The sequence below is a fragment of the Bidens hawaiensis genome, unplaced genomic scaffold, assembly GCF_021521415.1.
Source record: "Bidens hawaiensis isolate Kalapana, Puna unplaced genomic scaffold, B.hawaiensis_p1.1 tig00030767_1, whole genome shotgun sequence".
NCBI classification, from domain to species: Eukaryota; Viridiplantae; Streptophyta; class Magnoliopsida; order Asterales; family Asteraceae; genus Bidens; species Bidens hawaiensis.
The window spans coordinates 236331-253512 of NW_027495135.1; the positions used below are offsets into that span (position 1 = coordinate 236331).

At 32.7% G+C, this 17182-nt stretch overlaps 1 pseudogene across 1 annotated transcript; it reads left to right on the forward strand.

The window, feature by feature from the left end:
• Positions 1-649: 649 nt before the first annotated feature.
• On the forward strand, positions 650-2131 carry LOC143580937 (ethylene-responsive transcription factor RAP2-3-like; annotated as a pseudogene). Its single transcript, XR_013143745.1, has 2 exons — positions 650-837; positions 1600-2131. The product of XR_013143745.1 is annotated as an ethylene-responsive transcription factor RAP2-3-like (transcript).
• Positions 2132-17182: the final 15051 nt, after the last annotated feature.

Here is a 17182-nt window from a genome sequence, read left to right on the forward strand (position 1 = left end):
TTTAAATGAATTTGTCAATTAAATGGGTAAAGATAAAGGGTTTATGTATAACTAATTTATAAACTAACAAAGTTGTATTAAAGTTGAAGGATTACTTTTATAACTATTTTCTGAAGTAACCATTTATAACCGTACAAGATGTCACAAATACAATATTGCCCTTATATTTTCAAAATTGAATGCATTAGTGATTGTATTTTATGCAATAGTGATTGTACCTCTTAAAATTTAAGAGGTCATTCACTCATACTTTATATATAATATAGATTTAATCTTCAGTTACATAATATACACATATGTACATTATCATGCATGTTAGTTATACATATTTATATAAAAATAACATGTATATATACATATATGTATATACATGTTTATAAGTAAGATTAATTTTATATATATACTTTTACAAACATTATAAATATCATGTATATCCAAACAAAACTTAAAATATCATGCTAATTTGAAGAATTCGTTGACCTCTAAAAAATAATACTAATAGTATTTTGTTTTTGAATGATTAATAATAGTAGTAATAATAAAAGTAAAGTAAACTGTAGTAAGGTTTGAAGAGGCTTTGGTAGCTATAAATGAACAACTTGAATTAAGCCTACTGCATTTCCTGATTTCTCTCTCTAGCATCAACGAATATGTGCGGTGGAGCAGTCATCTCCGATGTTGAACCTGTCTTTAAGCTTGGCAGGAAGCTGACGGCCAACGATCTTTGCTCTGAGTTTGATACATTCAATCGCTTCGGCTGGGATTTCAAACCACAAATCCAACGTTCCGCTACTGATCAAGTTGCTAACTCAAACTCCAAAAGATTCACCAACAAAGGTACGTAACTGCCCTATCAATATATATATATATATATATATATATATATATATATATATATATATATATATTTCGATATTTTCTGCAGTTATTGCATGGTTTTGGTTTTGATTTTGATTTTCATTCAAGTACCCTCTTCAAGAAAAAGAGTAAAGCTAGGCACAGTTTAAGCATATTAAAACCTTTTTGTGGACCACTGTTCTTTTTCTAGTTTATGTTAAGTCTATTTTTAAGCGTCTTGGGATGCTCGAGCCGTGTCATTCTAAAATATGTCGTGTTAGCTAGGGTCAATCAATTTGATAGTACTTATAGTAACAACTAATATCATCTACTGATCACTAGATGAACCAAAACTTTTTTTCTTTTGGTGTAGTTGGTGTTTCTTAATTTAATCATTTTTAAATCTTTATTTCTCATTCCTAGTTAACAAACTAGATTATAGATTATATATATTTATCTCCAAAATTATAAGAAGCAAACGGAAAAGCTTGGAGAATGAGTAGTTAGTTGTAATGAATAAAGTTTTTGTAAATTTATAGGTAATTAATATAAAAAACTAATTTCACTTCTAAAAATTATTCTTTATAAAAAACACTAAAAAAATAGAAAAATCTAACTTCAATTTTTGAACACTTTTTAAATAAGAAATAAGAAATTTCAAAAAAAAAAAATGTAATTTGATGATACTATAATAATATGTGTCATTTAACTAAAATTTTGAAAATAGATAACAATCTAACAAATTGAATTATGAAATCGCAGAGCCACATGAATTAGAAGCTCCAAAACTGAGTGAGAAAAAAGCTAAAACCAGAAAGAACAAGTTTAGAGGGATCAGGCAACGACCATGGGGCAAATGGGCAGCCGAGATCCGGGACCTGCATAAGGGTGCTTGAGTCTGGCTTGGCATATTCAATACAGCTGAAGAAGCGGCTCAAGCCTATGATGAAGCCGCCAAACGTATCCGAGGCGACAAGGCTAAGCTCAACTTTCATCCACCATCGGCCAAGAAACCGCGTGTGGAGACCCCCATTGAGTCAACTCAGTCAACTGTAAATGTTACACTGTCACCACCAGCATTGCTGCGTTATGATCAGTTGCAATACCAATCGAATTATGAGTTTAAGGAACATATATCGAATTTGGAGACCTTCTTAGGACTCGATGACGAGTCAACTCAGTTTGGCGAATCAGGTGTTGACTCGAGTCACCTTTGGATGATGGATGACCTCCCGGTTATCATTTGAGTTGTAAAACTGAGTGAACCAGTGCGTAATGATACGAGTTTGAAAATAAGTTGTGTTGCCGGTGGCACAGAAACTATGTGTGTGCTTTCGACACTGTTTGTGTGTGGGCGTGTGTTTATGTTATGTTTTGTAATATGAGTTTATAGGCATATGGTATTGGAATTGTATAATTACTTGTATGTCATTAGCATCATTATAACATACAATTAAAAGCTAGATATTGATAAGACTAAATGGGCCATAAAAGTCATGTTCATAAAACGTATTGATCAAATAAATATATATAACTTTTATACTTTTGCTACAAAGATCCATCGAGATAACTTTTATTAGCGGTCCTACTCCTCCATAATATATATATATATATATATATATATATATATATATATATATATATATATATATATATATATATATATATATATTTAGCCTCTTTAGGGCCGTCGAAACCGTTCCTCGCTCGAACTTGCTCGCCGCTCGCTCGGAAATTGCTCGAAAAATGCTCGCTCGTTTTTACGCTCGATTGAAAACGAGCCGCTCTGCTCGGTTCAGTTTGTAAACGAGCCAAACAACGAGCAAAGGTCTGCTCGGTTTGGTTCGGCTCGAATATTTTTAATATATTTTATATATAATTATATATGGACAAATATATAAATATATAGACAAAACACATAAATATAAGCTTACAATTATTTTTTCCCTTAAAATTTTTCATATTCTATCAATTTTATAGTTTTATTTGTTCGATTCAAGTTTTTAGAATACTAGAAGTATGTTTAAATTATCATTATATCTCACTGCAAACTTATTTTTTAATAAAATTTAACAATATATTACATGTTTGTTTAGAAACTACTAATTTATTTATAAAATAAATTATTACAACCTTCAAATTTGTTTTTTATTGCAAAATTTAAAGTGAAAAAGAAATAAATAATGCTCGAAATCGCTCGAAGTTCGCTCAAAAAATGCTCGATTCGATTTTGACTCGTTTCGGTTTTCACTCGGTTCGGATTTCAGCCGTTCGGTTCGGTTCGGTTGTAAACGAGCCAAGCAACGAGCAAGCCTTCGCTCGGTTCGACTCGGCTCGTAAACAGCCCTAAGCCCCTTACATATATAAAAGATAGGATGGGCTAAGGCCATATATATGTGTTTGGATGGGCTACCGTCTTATATATGTTGATCCGTCTGTGTTGGCTCCAACCCGTCATATATTTTTCAACGAAACTTGGTATATTAAAACAGTTAAAGCCGTCTTTCAGTTTGCATTTTCTTAAAATTATATGATTCATTAATATGTAAATGCATATATTTTTTTAGGCAAACATCTCACTTTATTAAATAGAATTTAAAACGAAATAGATAATTGCTAGTTTGAATAACAACTGTATTAGAGAGTAGTGTCATAAATCACCAAATCGAGGATTCCATAATAGATCTTTTTATTTTTATTATTTGACATATTCTGTGTAATACACGAGTTCAAAAACTAGTTAGTTTATATATAAACATATTGTGGAGCAGTGATATATGGGATTTGTGAGGATTGGTTCTACCCTTAGAGAACTAATTAACAAGATGTTTATGTTAATTGATAAGATTCATGGAATCAATCTTATAAAAATCACTCAAACTCTCAATAATAACAACCCAATGGAATCACTTTAGGCGCCAATGTATATATATTACTCCCAAAATTGCAAAAGATTAAAAAAAATTATATACAATCAAACACGTACAAGACACTCACATCCCCACTTTACATTTTCTATGAGAGACTATAATGTACTATTTGAACTCTAATGCCATCAACAACCGAATGAACATACCTAGGGTCAACACTAATCGTTGATCCTAAATTTTAAAATCAACTCAAACCGATTCGAAGAATATGTTAGTATTAAATTAAATCCGATGGTTAGGCAACCCACGATCTTAACCTGCATTATGGGTCGGTGTATGGTGGGTCGAACCTGGACCCAAAGAGGTAGGACATGTGACTATATGTATGTTTATGTACAATAACATTTGGTGTCATCTTTCTTTAATAACAGTACATTTAAACTTTTAATTCAAAACATACAAGTCACCAATTCATTAATTAAATAAACATCATTTCTTTATATTATTGAAGTGTTTGTTAAAATATTAGAGCATTTTCATTAAAAACAAAAACTAAAATTATAGTTGCATCAAATGCACATAATAGTTGCATTATATGCACAAATTTATAACCCACCACCCCCCCACCCCCCCCCCCCCCCCGTTTAATTTATTCGTCTACTTAAATTTAATATATAGTCACACACTTAAATGAAAACATATAAATTATAAATTTTACGTATATGTTTCTTTATAAGTTCCGATTAAATACTCTCATGTACTATTACGATTTTTACCAAAATTTTTTATTATTTTGATTTACGTGAATGTGTGATATGAAGTAATGGAAATGGAAACCTCAATTCACGCAACACACATTTTCTGTTTCTAATATGTTCACGCGAAGTTCATGGAGCCTTAATTTACCTTAATTTATGTTGATAGATGTTGTAGATTGTAGTCTTGTGTTAGTATTTGTTGCCTGAAGAATTTTGACATGAAGAACTTTCGTGTAATTACTCTTCTTGTTCTTCTACTAGTCTGCATGGCTGAAGGTATATTATGTAACAACCTTTTTGTTATATGATATATATATGTCTAGTTGGTGATTACAAAGTCTACATGATGTCATGATATATGTCTAGATATAAGTTTTGTATGAACACAATCAACCATTATTTAAACAATCTACTAAGTATGAGTTTATGTGCATATCATCCAGCACAAACATGGTTGCAAATATGCATGTCGATGTTGGGTTAATTACTTTTAGAGTCTTAGGTTTCCGTTTTTGGCCCAAGTAGCATGCATTTCTTGAAAACATAATGTTATAGTAACTGATACTAATTATTTGTTTATAGGAAGCAGAAGTGGTATCAACGAGCCACAACTAACAATTCATGCAAAGTCGTATTGTTGCTATGAAGACGCGGGTGTCAGCTGTTACGATTCAGCGAAAGACTGCAAAAAAAACTGCAAAACTCCTTGTCAAACTTGAAAGCATGGGCTAGCTAGGTTGACGAGATTCCCACAAAAATAAAAGGAATAAAGCAATGCACATAATTGTTGTTCGTCTCTTATGTTCTATTATCTATTGAAATTCCATATCTTTGTTTAAGTCTAATGTCTTAATTGTGTCGTATATTTATTTGTCACATAAATCAAACATAATTTAGACACATTTGAAACCATGTAACATGAACATATTCGATGTGACTAACTATTTTTGTCAAATATTACCGAACCAATTAAGTGATTAAATTTAGAATGTGAGGTAGTGTGTTCTTTACAAATTGGCAAATGATTGCGGTAAAGGGTTGGCACAAGATATAGCGAGGAAAAACCTTAGATCCTGGTGAGGATCCTCAAAAAAAAAAAAAAAAACCTCGGGAAGGGTAAGTTATCCCCTGCCTCAAGTTTATTAAGTAAAACATGAAGTACAGCTCGAGAACTAATTACAATGGCGTTTAGTTACAGATAAATGTGAGTAGTATGTGAGCAGATGTTGTGTCTGTAACCATGCATTAGTCCCATTATATAATATAAGCAATAATAACAAATATCCCGAAAACTAGCTTATTTACGAGGTTTTCACTTGAGCCGCTCCCATATGACCATTGCAGACTCATATTCTCCTAGCTTTTACGTGTTAATAGACTAGTCCTCCGCCTTTTAAGCATGACTAAGTCCACTAACCGTTTGTTTAAATAACCTACAAGCATAATGATTAGTATAAACAATATAAGGTTCAAGATACCGAACATGTTAGGATCCCGGGCAGCAGAATATCATTCAGGATATTACTCAGGATCCTAAGTGAGAAATCGACCCACAACACTAACATATATCAGAATTCCAAATTATCTATACTAATTAATAAATAAATGTTTTTTTATACCACATGTCATCACTATATTGATTCTTACAAAATTTTCCCTCATCTCTTTCATATTAAATGCATTTCTCTTTTTAATATTTCATTTTCAATTTTTAATAATTTCATCCTAATTTAATAGAATTAATACCATCATAAATATGTTAATTTGTTTAATACAAAATATATTGTATTAGTTATTATTATTAGATTTTTATAAGTAACCAATACGAAACGGGTGAGTTCTTTAACCGGTTAAAGTATCAAACATTGTTCATGTGAAAACAGTTTAAGATTATAATGATTTTTGGTTCATAAGTTGGTTTAAAAAAAGTAGTCATTTACAACTAAACTTTGATATAGAAAATAACAAAGAAAATTTATGATTTATGAATTTTCTAAAACTTTTTATTTCCAAATTGCGTAATGTATAATTTTTTTACCATATAATATATATGTGATACAATTATATTTTTTTTTGTATTTCACATTATGTTATTATTTAAAAAAATTTACTTATTCTAGCCCGTGTACTACACGGGTAACTAACCTAGTATTAAATATAAACTCGTGAATGAAAATTTATATAATATTAAGTACTAATTCTAATAAGTCTTTTCAAAATCCAACATCAAGGCGGATGATAAACTTAGAAAGATGGAATGCATTGGTGAGTGAGACATGAGCCCATATGATACGAGACCAATGGGAACATTGGCCCGCACGTCTCAATACCATGCCAAAGCCTCCTAGAGCTGGGATTCTAACCCCAAAGACCAAGGAGCGTGTATTTGACGCTTTTACATATTTTTTTATTAATAATAATATTCACTTTTACATATACCATCTTTATATTTTTCAAACAATTATTAAAAATTCTCTCTCAAATGCCTATCTACACTCGGGCAATATCTTCATCGACTAGTTAATGTGCTCATCATATACTTCAAATGTAGAGCGTATTAGCTAGTGATGATTCATCATCAAATTTAGACAATGTGCACGTCTATATTCGGCAATGCATACTACAACCACATACAATAGCTTGTAACCAGATCGTGTGGATCATATTGTAAACACCCACATGTACACCTAGACGACAAATTGTAGTATTTTCTGTTTATGTTTTTTTATTTGGTCCTGTAAATTTTTCTAACTAATAAATGTTATTTCATTTAAAACTCTATTATATTGATTTTCAAATAATTATAGGTTTTTATTAGTTTATTTCTTTTAATTGATTTATTAAAAAGTAGTTTAGAGATGAGAAAGATAAGAAAGATTCATTGTAGGAGTTTAGAGGTACTTAGCGATGGCATGAAAAGCTAATGTGGAGAAGAGAGAGCTTAGGTTAGAGCTGAAAATGAAATAGTACCTTCCCTTTAGATTGAACAAAATGGGTGAAGAAAGAAGCAAGGCAGAGGCGGCTTCATGCGGGACTAGGAACAATAGCCCGCTAACCTCTATGCCACAAAAAATCCTCCCCGAATGGTGGTGCCATCCCAAAGGCTAACCAAAGTTCATCTTTCAATCGTGTTATGAGTTTTGCTTAATTACATGTTCCATCCTCGACAAGGGATCTGAGTTATGAGAAAGATGCATTTAAGGGGTTTATGGAGGTTAGTAAAGAGATGGAAAAGGCTTACGGGTTCAGGGAGGTTAGTGAGGGATGCAAAAGATGTTTTTTTTAACTAAATATGAAACCCAATACCTTGCTGTTTCGGTATACATCTATTGAACCTCTTTGGATCGAACCAAGTGGTTGTCAAAATGGAAAACTATGTTGTGATTGAACCAAATACTTAATGGAGTAATAGATCCTAATACAACAACAAAGATCTTGAATTAAGGGAGCAATGAGTCTCAACAACAGACTTGTGTGCAATCAAATATGAAGTGGAGCGATATAAACAAGTGGTGGCTCAAGTTTGATATCGAGCAACAATATCTAGGACATAAACAGGCGTTTGCGACATTAAGATACATGGGATGTTGCAAGTGGAGGAGATATGAGGTAGACGCGAGAATGCCAAGTGTCAAAGATGAAAAGTTGTTGTGATAGTGGTAGTGACGATCCATCCCTTGTTATTGATGTTTTCGGTAAAACACTGGTGTCACAACCCCCGACCCCTTACACAGGGCGAGGGCCGCGAAAGAGAACAGTGGTATCGGTAGGGCTGTAAACGAACTTAACACTCAATGAACAGTTCGTGAACCGTTCGACGAAAAGTTCGTTTACATTTGTTCATTTAATGAACGAACGAACACAAACACAAAGTTTTGCTCGTTTAGTTAAATGAACAAACATGAACAGGGCTACGCTCGGTAATGTGTTCATTTATGTTCGATTACGTTCATTTGCTTATGTTCGGTAGTTAAAGGTTTTTGTTTTATATTTTTGTAATATGTTATTTGTAATAAACAACCTAACATTTAAATTTTATAATTTTATTGTTTATGTTCAGTTCATTTTGTTAATTGTTTGTTTTATAAAGTCTTGCTATAACTAACAACAAATATAATGTGTGCTTCGTTAAGATCATTAGAATAAAACCGTGATTGGGGAATGATCATGTTTATTACTTTTATTATCTCTAAGTGCTATACTTTATATCTAATTAAGGTGAATATGTATAGTGTTTTGGATTAACAATGTTGTATTTTTTTCTCAATAGTACATGTTCGTTTGCGTTCATAAACCGTTGGTGAAGAAATTCAATTCCTTAACAAACGAACACGAACAATATTTTATGTTCGGTTAGCGTGCGTGAACCGTTCGTGAACAAGTTTAATGCTAAACAAACGAACACGAACAATTCTCTGTTTGGTTCATTTACAGCACGAGGTATCCGTGCTTATTAAAATAATTGGCGGCGAAAAATTTCATCAGAACCGTAGTTAGAAAAAATCGTTAGAGTTTCAAACAATATGATTAATTAGGGATAAAACCCATATTTATACAAACCATACTTTAACAGGGATAAACCCCAATTTTAAAAAAAGAACATATGTATTTCTTTATTTTAGTGACAATCCACTTATTTAAACTGGAATACCCTATAGAACTTGTCACACCACAACCTAACGACAAAACATGACGAGGCGCGATAATATTTGTATCATAGCTCAAAATAAAATAAATAATTATAGTGAAAATGACTGATTAATTTATTAATATCAAAGTACACAAGCGTTCACAAAATCAAAATAATCAAGAATTACATCAAACTTAAAAGAAATCGTTCATTGTGTTATTAAATCCCAAGGTATAACTAGTGTCTTCAAAGTTTACTTCAATCATCTCATGCAGCAACTTGCGATATGCACAAAAATAGATATATTTTTTAACAAAATGTTGTACAAATAATCACAATTTTGAAATATATACATAATACTAAAATCAATAATTCCTTGCGATAATTGCATTACTTCAACTAGCATAACAATTAAATAAAAGTTATCTTTTCACTCGAATCACATAGATAATTTGTTATTTTGACGTCGTATGATCATACTATGAGGATGAGATACTAACCAACCATAAAACTATAATCACATAGTCAAATAGCATATAACAACTAATCGAGCAAAATCATAATATGCAAATAAATAGTTTATAATGTTCTTGAGTAAATAAATAAACTTGAGTTTTGTGTACGCATCAAGCCCCCCTCCCCCACCCAAAAAAAACAACAACAAAATACGGAAGGGGGGGGGGGGTGATTGCTCACCTTACAGAGATAGGAGAGTTAAATAAGACGAGGATGTGAAATAAGCAACTTGAGTCAAGTTAAGAATATAAACCTATAATTCTCACAAAAAATAACATAATTAAAAACAAGAATTTAGTAACTGGAATTGCGTGAAAACTCCATACGCTTCTCAAGTTATGATAAAACAAGATTTAAGCGAGCTGAGACTGTCAGAATCCAAACAGTGAGTTTGGGTTCGAGTTCTAGTCCTTCACATGTAAAATGTGAAAACAAAGCTAAAACTTTTCTGGAGCGAAAGATAATTTTAATCAGAAAGTGGTGTAATCAAAAATCCCCAATTTTAATTACTTTATTAACCCGAACGGGCCAAAACAAAATGGAGTTATTAAATAGCTTTAATGAAATTGATTGAGGGCTTTTGTTCAAAATACCAAAATGAACATCTTTAATGTTCAATACTTACCTAAAAAGTGGTCGGAAAGGCAGAACTAGAGAAGTCAAAGTCTTAGACTTTAGAAAAGTCAAACCGTTAATAACACAATCAATGAGCACTAGTAATGAGAATTGAAGGTAAAGTGAGTTGGGGTAACCATTTAGCATAAACCAAGGGTCGTTTATATAGCCTTAGTAACGAAGTCGTCATAATTGGGCATTAATTGAAAATTAAGCAAGTTTGGAAGAAAATCACCAAAAATCACGTAATTAATGCAATTCTTGGAGGGGAAGTTAGTGTTTAATGTTGAAAACATGTCAAGGTTAATGATTGACCAAAATATGGTGATTTGGATCGAAAATGGCATAAAAAATGAATAAACAGGAGTGTTTCAGAATTTCTAGCCGACGACAAACTCCCGCGCACGACACGTATGGCGGGGCCTTAGACATACGCGCGTCGCGAAGTACTGCTTTTTTTTTAAAACTTACGTACTTAGTTCTTGAAATTTTGAATAGATGAAATATAAGGCGGGTAAGGTATTTAAGAAACAATTATATAAAATGAAAATAAATGCTATTAAATACTCGGTAAGTTTGTGTTATTATTAATGATAACGACCTGAATAACAAACCCGGGTCGGGTTTACAGTACAAATACCAATACGGAAAAACCGAAATGTTACAACACTTGTTTCTATTTCTTCACAACAAGTCACCTGAAACATGTTTAAAAAACATTTGATCAGCGAGAAAATACTGGTGAGTACATTTATTTGAAAATTAAAAGACACATTTTTACAATACAACACTAAGATGTTTTTACATTTTCCTGTTTACAAGTTACCGAATGCACTTGTCACTCAACCATATATGTGACTATGATCATATTACTTATTGGCTAACTCTCTGTCCCATAAGTAATCGTATAAACGAGTAATGTATACAAAACCCCACAATACCAGTAGTAACCATTCCGTAAGTTTACAATGACTTAATCACTATAATGTAATGAAAACCGTTTGAAAAGATTTAGACTGTTATACTCTGTCATGAGTTATACATGTTTAAAAATCGCAATGATAGTGTTCGAAAACTGGTTGTCTCACACAAATGTGAGTTGTATTAAAACTCGAATGTCTCACATTGAAAATTTACAAAATAAAGAGCTTCTTGTTATTAAGTACCTAAGTTAACACAATGTAGTATGTATTAGTATAAACGGAAAAGCTTTAGTGATGATCACGGGATTTAAAACTTTACACGATGGCACAAAGACTCACATTGTTCAGGCATAGATTTAGATTCGTGTATCAAAGTCTCGATCAATCGGACATGGTATCGTTGTAACTACTAGGGGTATTATACCAACACTCAAAATATATAAGAAAATGAGATGAAAATAGGAGACTGAATGACGGATAATGGCATTAATCAGCCTTCTTTTATAGCTGACTTTTAGGTCGGTCGCGTACCGGGACGACCTCAACCTAAAATCATCGCGTAGCGCGCCGTCCTCATAGGCTTCCTGAGTCATCCCTAGTTATGCCACATGAATTCACACATGACATGCAACATGTCACGGGTGCGTAGATAGCACGTCACATATCGCGATGGGTCAACTGAGTACCCATCGCGTAGCGCGAAGACCACTAACATATCTGGATAATTACAAGTTTTCATGTAGCGAGACGAACTTTGTAGTTATCCATTGCGTAGAATGACATAAAAAAGCACTTAGGCCGCTCGCGGTGATGCGAGTGTGCGTGGTGTAAAAAAGTTCGCCATCAAAGCGCTACATTGCACCCAACGCACTTCGCTAGAGCCTGTTCACATTTGGTGCTCCATACCCTCGCTAATGCCGCTGAATGTGTATTGTTATACAATAATATTATCTTGTGAACCCTCATCCTAAGGAGCTCACAAGTTTATCATTCTAGCAATGTAGGACAAGCAATTTTCCATTTCACTAATATGGGACAAACAAGAATATGATGAACAAGCTTAGTAGGACCTAACAAAGACCCAAGGAAGGAAGCCCAAGTGAGCAATAAAGATAAAAGTGAAGAAAGCCTGTCAACAAGGAGGAGTGAAAAGAGGGAAAGGTATCTTCTGGGTACTATTCATCTGAGCTAGGGGAAGGGCTCAAGATGGGTGTGTCCCCAGCACATGCTGAGACCTGGAGGATAAAAGGATGAAAGACAAAGAAGCTGGAGGATAACAACTAGTAGGGAAATCTTTTATGTAATAGCTTAGGCCTTGACTCCCTTTATATAGGGAGAGATGTTCACTTGAATCCTTATGTTCACTGGGGCAATACTAGAACTTAATAATATTCATCACAATTCTCTTTGAAGCATGACCTTGAATCCCCTAATCACAACACACATTTCACTTGTAGTTCGGTCATTTAATAAAGCAAACTTCGAACTCATATCAATATTATCGTCGATTCAACTTGGGTTCCAACATTGGCGCCATCTGTGGGACCTAAAGCTCTGGCGAAAGGTTTCCACCTACAGCCTCTAAAAAATGGCCGACGACCTCCATCAAATACACCATTGTCCTCATTGTCTCGCCAACAAAAGGTTCTTGGTGCTATCCGTCCACCATTTCGGTAAACGAGCACCAACCCAGTACAGGTTCTCCAGCGTTTTCCCTTCACCGGACTCTTTTTCCGACTCACCAGAATCTTTTTCCTGCTTTTGGAATATGTTGTGAAATCAAAAATCTAGAAATATTCTCCAACGATTTTTGAAAGTCAAGAATATTGAAATACTCGCCGGAGTCCGTACAAACTAATTAAAGCGCCCGGAGAGCATGCATTGAAGAGCAAAAGCAGGAGGTTAATGGGGAAGCAAAATAACTTAGTTTTGTGCCCCTTCTGTTCAGGGCAACCCTGCCTAGTGGAACAGCCAAATCTTACCGATATATTACGGTTGACTCAGAAGATCTGGACGGTATCTCCACTCCTAATGATAATAATCGGGTTGTCTTCTTCGTCAAGTTCACATTACTTTAGCACACCATATAGGTTGTAAGAATTGCTTTATATTATCATTGTAGCTTGAAGTTCCAACAAAACATCAAAATATGAATTCCGATAAGGAAGTAAAACAAATCTATAAATAAAAAATAAAAGATATATAATTAGTAAAAAGCATGGTCAAACACTACATCAACTCACTTTGTTTTGTATAGAAATTCTATAAAGGTGTTGATTTAATACTGATTTGTTACAAAAAAAAATGGGAGACATAGTCACATGGGTGGTAAAATCTTCAAACATATGTGTTTGTCTCCCCAAACACAAGTTTCACATTTTCCAAAGTATAAAAAGGTGATGTGACCCCACATACCAACATGCACCATCCTTTAACCCTTTGGGTTAACTCTTGCATGTGTTTTATATTATTTAAATATTGTTTTTGTATAACATATTATAAAAAGCTTTTAAAATGAGACATCTCTCAAAGAGTCTCTTCCTGGCCAAGTCAACATCGAGACCCTTACTAGACCATCTCCATAGAATGAAGTCCCCCACCAAAGAATCTCTCCAGAACATATCCTCTGACAAAATAATTTCTCTAGAAGAAGGTCCCTTACTAGACCATCTCCTCAGAATGAAGTCCCCTACCAAAGAATCTCTCCAGAACATGCCCTTTTACAAAATAATTCCTCCAAAACAAGGTCTCTTACTGGAGTATCTATTCAGAATGAAGTTCCTTACTAAACAATCTCCTCAAAATGAAGTCCCTTGTTAAACAGTCAAGCCTTAGATGAAGCCTATTATGTAACATTCGTTAATTTTTAAACCCGAAAACCCGACCCGTTTTAAATTTTCGGTTTTGTTTCTATTTAAATTTATATATTTTTATAATATTATTAATTAATCTCAACTTTCGTTAATGTATTTTATGTGATCATTTCTATGCAATTATACTTTTCACCACCCTTATAGTATTACATACAAATTTAAGACATTCATAATCAAGATCAAATATTTATGTATATGTCTCATGCAATGTACTAGAATTATTATCTAACTACCGCTACTACTACTTTTATTATAATTATTATCATTATCATCATCTTTTCATATTATGTTAATTAACTAATAAAAAAAACTAATATATGTTTTAATTACATAAGGTTTATTTAAAATAGTTAAATCTTTTGAATGTTCTATTAAACTATTTTTAATTTGTGTTTTAATTATATTAAACATGATTTAATTTCTTTAATTCCGTAAGACATAACAACTCTATATTTTCACTATAAAAGGAGGGCAAATCCTCCATTATTTTCACACCTCAATACATTATTTTCTTAAGCTTAAGAGCACTAACAAGTAAGTGTTTACCATTTCATGCATTTTATAGCTATTGTTTTGATATTTATCTTGAATGTTCATACTTGTTCATAAGTTGTTCTTCATGATCATGCTACTTTTATCATAAAAATCTTATATTTTGGTTTTAAGAATCATTATGATCATGGATATCCAAGATAAACACTATGATATTTTCTAAATCTTGGATCAAAACTAGTTATTATGCAAGAACAAGCATGAATATATATTTATCTAAATCTTATGATTTGTTGATCATCAAAAACTTATAAACTTTCTTTAAAATAAGATGATTTATAAAAAAAATTTTTATTTAAAATATTTCACAATAGATATAACATACTTCATATCTTTAAATTAATAATTGAGTAAATTAGTTATTGTTTATTTTATTTCAACATAAACTAATGTTTATAATTTCTTTAAAAGAATTCATGCAAAACATTTAAGTTAATTAATTAATTATGTTACTTGGAAAAAAACGTTTAATCATATATTATTAATAATATTGTTATTTAATCTTATATTAATAAGTTATAATTATGTATCTACAAATCATTTCTAAACTAATAAACATCAAATGACTTTTATAAACTTTATTCATTGTTGTTAAACTAATTAAAAATTTTCAAGTCCCCATTTGCCATAAGTTAATGAAATAGATATTTTAATAATGCATAATTCCTAAAACTAATATTATTTAATTTTTATAATCCCGATAGTAAGTCTTTAAATTTTGTATTTTCTTTTTAATTATAGTTTGTGAGGTTCGATCATTTATTTCCTTAAACGCGCTTTCGGTTATTATATCAAGTTATCATCCAATTGCAAAGGTGAGTTTCTCACACCCCCTTTTTACTCTTTTACTACTTTTGGGGGTAACATATATATCCTATCCAAATTACAATTTCGTTTATTCATTATTTACAAACTACAATTCGCTACATGGACTTGTGTGTTTACTTTTTACTTGCTCAAAATTACTTGCACATAGATTACTTCAAGATAGTATGATCATACGCCCCCTTTGCGCTCAAGACATTTGTTGTTATGAGTGGAAAATGGCCTCATTATCCGAGTACGTTGGTGCACAATCCCAATTGGAAAGGACCTTACTTGCGCTTATCTGAGTACATTGGTGCACAATCCCAACCGGAAAGGATCTTACTTGCTCATTTACACTTGTTCATGGAATTGTAGATTTTTATGTACTTATATCAAAACTTGCGTGAACTCACCAACTATTCGTTTAGTTGACTTTATTTTATATATATATGCTACAGGTACAATTCATTAGATGGTGAGACTTGGAGAAAACACTAGAACTTAGGTTATGTTAATAAACGGACAAGTTGTTAATTGTTCTTGTATTTTCCTTGTATTTCTTGTTACAAACTTGTGTACTTGATGTTTAAATTAATTAATGATAATATTGTCACTTAATAGTGTCACATGTGTTTTGGGCGATCTGTACGTCACACTCAGGCGTTTCCGCTTTAGCCGGGGTGTTACATATTACTAAACAACCTCTTTGGAACGAAGCCTCTTGCCTAACCATTCCTTCATAACAGAACCACTTCCAAGAAGGAAGCCTCCTTTCAAGAGAATCCAATCATAATGATGCTCCTTCCAATACAATCTCTTCATTACAAGCATTCCTCTCAGGCAATCAATACTAAAGCCCCTGGCCATATTACAAGAATCTATTCCAAAGAAGAAAATTCCCTTTCAAAGGGATGACGTTCTTAAAAATTCCCCCCAAGAAGAAAAAATATCATTTGGGCAAGAGTAATCCCTTGGGGAAAGAGAGCTTTCTACATCAATATCTCATATTGCAACATTCCTTACTACAAGAGTTTTCTATGAAAAGGAGAAATCCTCGTCCATGGGATGACATATGTGAAAGGTCTCTTCCATGCAAAAAGAACCATCTCCCTACACCAGCATGGAGATGGGGGACTAATTTGACTTTTCATGGTTGTGTCGTGGGTTTTCGTCATCGAAGTCTCTTTAATAAGGCAAAAAGGACTCCATTCATCAGCTTCCATGCATGAAGATGTATCTCGTAAAGAAATTGCCATCTTAAAGAGACCTCCATGAAGAATAGTCCCATTTCAATGAAGGAGGTATTGGAATAGTCTCTTCCAAGAGGAATGAAAGCCTTTCACAACATCTAATGTTTCAAGATTTTCCTTTCGAAGAAGAAGATTCCCCTTCCAAAGAGCGAAAAAGTCACCATGGAAGGAAAAAAAGCCTCAAGTAGCAACACTTTCCATTCCAAGAATTTCCCATGGGAAGAAACTTCCATATCCATATTATCTTTTATAAGAAGGATATGGCCCCCTTACATTAGCCCCTTACATCATCCTTCATGTGTAAGACTTCTAACATTATTAAAACTAATTATGCTTTTATATCTATGACTAACAAATATAATTACTAGGTGGGATAAAGCCCTCTTGAAGAGGCACAATAGTTATAACTTACCCATATGGGATAAAGCCCTCTTTAAGAGACACAATACTTATAATCCTCCAGGAGGGATAAAGCCCTCCTTAAGATGCACAATATTTATAATTCCCCATATAGGATAAATTCCTCCTTACAATATTTATAATTCCCAAGG